Raw genomic sequence first — 7,522 nt, 5'->3', positions numbered from 1 at the left:
CCGGGGCTCGAGAGCAGCGTAGAAGGGACCATCTAGCACTCCGGGAGCCCTGGCTGTGACGCTGGGGCCTGGGTCCCCGAACCACCACCACTAGGAGCGAGGGCGAGAGATGGTAAGGCTGGTGCCAGAGCAGGAGTGAACCCAGCTACTTCGTGTGCACCGGCTCCAGCAAGCCATCGCCCAAGTCGCTGGTTCAGTCAGGCAGTTTAGGCTTCTCCGCCGCGTCCACTGCAGGCTGCTCACGTGGCTGCCAACGTTCAGACTTTGAGACCTTATGCATGTCAGTTCTCACCACCACCCTTTGGGACAGGCTCTGTGGCCTGTCCCAAAACCCCTTCCCAGAAACAGCACAGGTGGGCAGGGGAGAGGCTATTTCCTTTTCCCTGGCAAAGTAGAAGAGACAAGTGTTCCACACATCCCATTGCCAACAAGGTCTGGAAAGTCTAATCGAGTCTGAGGCATCTCCATGGCTCTTTGCTGAGCTGCAGTGTCTCTGTCTGGGCCCAGGGGCCCTTTTACCATTCCTCACCTATACCGTGGTTTCTGCCATTTCACCTGCTTGGAACACTCTCGTCCTTTCCCCCATCTCATTTTATATCTATGAAACTCATCCATAAATAAAACACATCCTTAAATAATTGACAGTTAATAAGACCTTTCTATGTGCCAGACACTGTGCTAAGCAATTTACATGAATTATTTTATTTAATCCTCATAACAAACACAATTTTATTACTTCCATTTTACAGGTGAGAAAACTGAGCGACAAAGAAATTCAATGTATAAATATTGAAACTAGAAATAATATCTCCTTTATCCTGCACCTGTCAGGAACTGTGCAAATACATTTGTATCTCTCACTACTGAGGCAAATATGAAGAAAAATAATATTTGCCTTCAGTCCTCAAAAACAAAAACAAACAAAAAGGTTAAACATTGAAATGCCAGCCATCTACTGGCTGAATCTCAGTGGCCACTTTTCCCATTGTTGGAGAGCAAATTGTTTTCACCTGTATGAACTGCATATGCTATTTTAAAGTTACTCGCTTGCTAGTTACCAGTTATAATTTGTTTCAGTGCCCTCCACCCAAAGAGTACCAGGAGCAGATCAGTAGTTGAATCAGATGATTTTATTACATGTTGCACTGAGAAGGTGTCCCCTCCCCAATTCATATGTAGAAACCTTAACCCCAATACTTAAGAATGTGACTGTATTTGGAGATAGGGCATTTAAAGAGATGATTAACTTAGCCCTGGCCAGTTTTGCTCAGCGGTTAGAGCGTCGGCCGGCAGACCAGAGAGTCCCGGGTTTGGTTCCCACTAAGGGCACGTTTGTCCCCGGCCCCGGTTGGGGTCATGCGGGTGGCAACCACTCAATGTGTCCCTTTCACGTTGATGTTTCTCTATCTCAAGATAAATGCAAGAAGAAGGGTGAGGATAAAAAAAAAAAAAAGAGAGAGAGAGAGATGTTTAAGTTAAAATGATGGTTAGGGTAGGCCCAATTACAATCTGACTGTGTCCTTTTAAACAGGAGAAAATTTGGACACATAAAGAGACATCAGGGACACATGCATACAGAGAAAACACCGTGTATGGACACTGAGAAGCTGCAAGCTAAGGAGAAAATTCTCAGGGGAAACCACAGCTGCCCGCACCTTGATCTTGGACGTCTAGCCTCCAGAACTCTGAGAAAATACACTTCGTTGTTGAAGACTGACACAACAGGGAACCGTGGGCTGTCTTGGTAAAAGGGTGGTAGAAAGAACTTGTAGGATTTGAGCTTTGGTCGGGTAATTTGGGGGAGAGTCTAGGAAAGTTGGAGTTCATTCTGCATTGAATGCTGTCAGGAAACAACGACATTTCTATGATTGGGCATCTTAATAAATCTTATTTATAAGGAGAACAGACTGAAATGAGCATAAAGTTTTTGTGGGTGGCACAGTGACCTTATTTTTGTTTTTGTTAATACTAAATTGAGAAGTGGCATTGTTTTGTCTCACTTTATTATATTATCAGAGTAACCTTGTCTGATATCAGTATTTTGTGAGATTTTTAAAATGTCCAATAGGAAAATAACATGGTCCACCTGTGAATTGCAGGCCAGCTTCCAAATAAACAAAAGAGTGTGTATACACACACACACACACACACACACACACACACACACACACACACATATAGTATAAATATACATATAATGTTAGAACAGTGCTTGAAAAATAGGTGGCATTCATTGAATGTGAGCTATTATCTATTTCGATCTTCTCCACCAGACCATTTTGCATGAATTAGATATTATTATAGTTATGTCTTTGTATTTTCTCCCTTACTAGAGTGTGAGCTCTTTGAGGGCAGGGATAATGCCCATAATAATGATAGCTAAGATGTGTGTGTGTGTGTGTGTGTGTGTGTGTGTGTGTTTTGTTTGTTTGTTTATTCTCACCCGAGGACATTTTTGCTTTCATTTTCAGATAGAGCAGGAGGGAGAGAGGGAAGAAGAGAGGGAGAGAAACATCCATGTGAAAGAGACACATGAAGTGGCTGTCTCCTGCATGACCCCTACCGGGGCCGGGCACAAACTGCAACCGAGGTACGTGCCCTTACTGGGAACCGAACCCAGGACTCTCTGGTCCGTGGGCTGATGCTCTAACTGCTGAACCAAACTGGCCAGGGCAATGGTAGCTAAGTTTTACCGAGTGATTTCAATGGGCCAGGCACTGCTGTTAGCTGTAGTTTCTCCAAGAAAACTTCTGAGATCTGTAGGCCAGCCTGAGTGTTTACCTTAATCATTATTCTTAGCATATGATACTGATGCTGTCTGATTATGTGTCTTCTTTCTTTTATAGATTCTTTACTTATAAAGAGGAAAACAGGTATTATTTTAAATTTACAAATAAAAATTGTATATATTTAATGTACACAGTGTGATATTTTGATATACAGATACATTTAGGAGTGATTGTCACAATCAAGGTAATTAACATATTTATTGTTCACATAATTACAAATTTTTTTGGTATGGTGAAAACACTTAAGATTAACTTTCTTAGCAAATTTCAAGTATAAAATACAGTATTATTAATTACAGTTGCCATGCTGTACATTAGATCTCCAGAACTTACTCATCCTGAATAACTGAAACTTTACGTCCTTTGACCAACAGCTCCTCTTTACCCCACCCCCAGCTCCTAGCAACTACCATTCTATTCTGTTTTTATAAGTTCAACTTCTTTAGATTCTACATGAAAGTCAGATCAGAGAGTATTCATTTTTCTATGTTTGACTTATTTCACTTATCATAATGTCCCCAGGTCCATGCATGTTGTCACAAATGGCAAGATTTCCTGCTTAGACTAAATAATAATCCAGTGTTTTGTGTGTGTGCATGTGTGTGTGTGTGTGTGTGTGTGTGGAGAGAGAGAGAGAGAGAGAGAGAGAGAGAGAGTTTCTTTATCTGTTCATCTATCGATAGACAGTTTGTTTAATTATCTTGGCTATTGTGAGTAATGTTGCAACGAACAGAGGAGTTAGATATCTCTCCAAAATACTGTTCACTTTGGTGCCCGTGTCTGACCACAGTGCCTAGCACAACAGAGACACTCAATGTAAAGGCATTGATCAGATTTTGACTACATTCTTTGCTTTGTCTAGGGTGAAACTTAGGTCAAGGAAGCTGTCTTAGCTCACATTATCCCTTTCCTTGGGGTTTTATTGACAAAAAGTAACAAAGGCTGTCTTACATAGTCATTTTCCCTGTAAGGTAGATCTAAAGGAGAGAATTACTGTGAGACTTGAATGCAAGAAGGTGACATTTGGGAACAATTGTCCCCCCCTATTATTTACAGTCAGCTTTAGCATGCCCATTGGGGCAAAGTGGGGTGATGAAGAAGTATAAGACTAGGACCTAGAATCTTGAGTTTTGACCATAACTTTGCCATCAATAATCTGTGTGATGTTCACACAATTGCTGAACCTCTCTGACTCTTACTTTCTCCCCGTGGGAAATAGAGAGCATAATCTCTTTACTCGCTGCCTGAAGAGCTTGATGATGAAAATTAAAAGAGAGTTTAATGGAGTTTCTCTTTGGGGAAAAACATTTAACTCCTCCATTACTTCCATGTTACATTCCTGGGTGATTCATAGCCTTTTAGATGTCACCCAAGTGCCAAGGGTGTTGTAGTTTTCAGCCTGTTATAGTCCCTAATAGTCCCACAATGGCCTGTGCCCAGTGGAGGGAAAAATAGTATCTGAAATTTGGGGAGGGGGGCACATAAGTGGTATTGCCATCCTGCAGCTGGACTCAGAAAGTTTCTTTCCATCATGCTGAGGACAGACACAGGATGGTTTTTAGCTCAAATTTATGTTCTACCTTAACCCAGTGGGATAAAATAAGGTGAACCTGGCTCAGTGGATTGAGCATCATCCCATAGACTGAGAGGTCCAGGTTCGATTCCCAATCAAGGCACATGCATGGGTTGCAGGTTTGATCCCCAGTAGGGGGCATGCAGGAGGCGGCCAATCGATGTTTCTCACACCAATGTTTCTTTCTCTTCCTCTTTCTCTTCCTCTCTCTCTAAAAAATCAATAAAAACATTTTAAAACATAATAAGGTTAATGACAACATTATCACAGTATCATATGCATATACAAGGTAAAAAACTAACATTATTTTCTATATAATGTACCACTATTGTGCCCAGAGACTATTAAACAATAGTAATAATGTCCTCTGGCTGTGAATTTATAGCACCTTTGCCTGGTGAATTGTGAAGGATGGCTCAAAAGAACTAAGGTGGTCCAGACTTGAGAGGTCGGTAAATTGAAACCAGCACTAGCTGTTCCTCTTGTTGGAAGGGCAGCACCCAGCACATCGAGGGATCCCATTAAATATAATGGAACTGACAAGCTGCCTCAATAATTCCCTCCTTTGTCCTAAACAGCATTAGAAAACTATAGATCTCTCCCTCCTGACAATAGACAGATGTTTCATTTATTTCTCCTTTCAGCAGTCCTAGAATGGGCAAGAGGATGCTCATTCTATGAGTTATTCAGCTAGTGTTTGGCTTAGGCCCTGCATTAGGTCTCAGGAGGAGAAAACAAGAGAAAATTACAGGTATAGTCTTTACCTCAAAGGAGCCTATAGTCTATTAGCCTAGGGATGGAAACCCAGGAAAGCAATACTCTCAGGCTGTGCAGAATGAGGGCTGCATGAGAGGCAAAAATAAGTCAGGGCCTCTTTGGTCAGGAGGCAAAAGAAGTTAGGGGATCCCTGGACATGCACCAGGTGTGGCATCCTTGGGGGAGAGGCAGGGTTGTGCTCCACAGTGAGAAGAGATGAGGAGGTGCCAAGGAGCAATGGTGAGCAATGTACTGGGAGTCAGTGACATGTCTTGAGTGGCTGGAACCAGCACTTAGTCCCGAAATGAAGTCAAATTTAGATGGGTTAAATGAGGCCAGACTGGGGAAGCTTTGAAACTCTGTGATATTTTAGCCTTAAATGCTCACTCTTTACTTTACAAGCATGGAAAATAAAGGAAATGGACACATATTATATAGGTTGCTAGATGATACTGAACTTTAGGGTTCAGATGCTAGCAATGATGAACATTTATGGTGGATTTTCACACACATCATGTCATTTGTTCATGACAATCTATTCAAAAACAATGCCCCACTGCAGACATTCTCCTTCTTGAAACCTGCTCCCTTAGACTTACAACAAATAAACAAACAAAACCTGTTCATTGAGCTTATTGTCCTATGGAGGTAGATTTGAGTTGCAACAGCTGGGCTCACAAATTGAAGCCGGATGAGCAAAGTGCTGGTTTCAATTAATAGTATTTGAGATGGTCCTGCCTCTGTTTGCCTAGCATGTTCATTTGCCTTGGCTGCTGTGTTCCAAGCCAGCCTAGGCAGAAACTTCTGCCACTGAGCATTTTCTCTCTGAGGGTGAGCCTTTGAAATATGGTGTAATAGGTTGAATGACTCAAAATTAAGGAATTGAGGTCTGGAGAAAACCATTTCCATCTTCAATTGTCAAAGGCCATTGGAAAAGACCCAGATAAAGCTACAGGTCAAATGTTTGTGGCCTAGCAGCACTGAAGAGGGCGTGAGCAAACTAGGAGTGTGAGTGTGGGTGGTAAGTGTGTCCAGACTCAGGGCAGGACCATGGACAGAGATCAGCATCTATCTTTAACCAGATCCCACAGTGAAATACAGCTCTCCATCTTAGGACTGTGCACCTGGGTATCACTGCAGTTGTGTGCATGATATATGGAATGTCTGATGTGGGTTTTGGGTTCACTGAGTTGGGCCCCACCAGAGCACTCTGCACAGCATGAGCTCCCTCTCAGACACAGACTTACAGGCATTATTCAGTGTGAGAGGTATCAGTAATGCCAAATGTATACTGTTGAAAATTGCAATGTAGTTTCCTAGTTTGAACAGTAATCCCAGAGTGAAGAGACCCAACTAGACTGAGCTAAACTAGCCCTAGAAATATTTGGTTGAGGACTTTTTGGACATGGTTACCTCTTCTCCTTTAAGGAAAGGATCTAAAAGAATTTTTCTTCATATAAAATCCAATACGTCAGAGTGTAATTTATTCTGCCACCCCACCAATCCAGGTAGAGGAGAGCAGGGTGAGCTGTGTTGAAGTATAAAAGCACTAGGCTTGGAATCAAATTACCTTGGGTTATGCCTCTTACTAATGTAATCCTGGGAAGTTTACTGAGTCGTCTTATAGCCACCATCTCATCTATTAAAAGGGGATAAGAATAATAACCTCTATCTCACAGAGAACTTTTGAGAAATGTATGAGTTAAGGTGTATAAAAACACCTGGCAAAAGGCTTGGCATATGCAGGCCTATAATAAATGTGTCGGTTTGTGCATGTATGAATTTCTTAAAATCTCCCTTTCTGCAGGATGGTTTTCATAAGTCATTGATGAAGTTGTGAGTTTCCTTATATCTATACTAGCAGTTCCTATGATATCCTCCTGCTGCTGATGTTGATGATGGTGACAAGTGATAGGAAAATGTGAAGAATAATAACTGGCTCTGGCTGGGGTCAAGGCCTGACCTTCCCTAAACTAGCCTCCCCAGGTTCATTCACACAGGCAATCATGCCAGTTCCCCAAGGACACTGCATTGGGGATCAGGTAGCAAATGTGTCCTAAGTAGGTCTTGCTTAGTATGAATGGTGTGTTTCAAAAGAGTAAGCCGAGAACAAGTCAAGAAAAGAGATGTTCCCATTTATGCAATACAAATGCTCCCTGAGCACCCTCTTTGGCTACATACAAACCAATCCATTGGCATCTAGGAAATGTGGAGTCAACCCGTGTGGCCATTTGTTCAGAGCACTCAATGAGTGTCCTCAGAATTGCTAAATAACAGGGCAGTCTCTCTTGTTACTTTCAATTTTCATATCTCTAATGGTTCTCAAAAGTCTGAGTAACAAAATGACAAAATCCCTAGGCTAATAATTATAAAACAGTCCCAGTATCCTTCCAGATCTACATAG

The sequence above is a fragment of the Molossus molossus genome, unplaced genomic scaffold, assembly GCF_014108415.1.
Source record: "Molossus molossus isolate mMolMol1 unplaced genomic scaffold, mMolMol1.p scaffold_m16_p_2, whole genome shotgun sequence".
In the NCBI taxonomy this organism is placed as follows: Eukaryota; Metazoa; Chordata; class Mammalia; order Chiroptera; family Molossidae; genus Molossus; species Molossus molossus.
The sequence above is the reverse complement of the archived record's forward strand: the minus strand, read 5'-3'. Positions refer to the sequence as shown.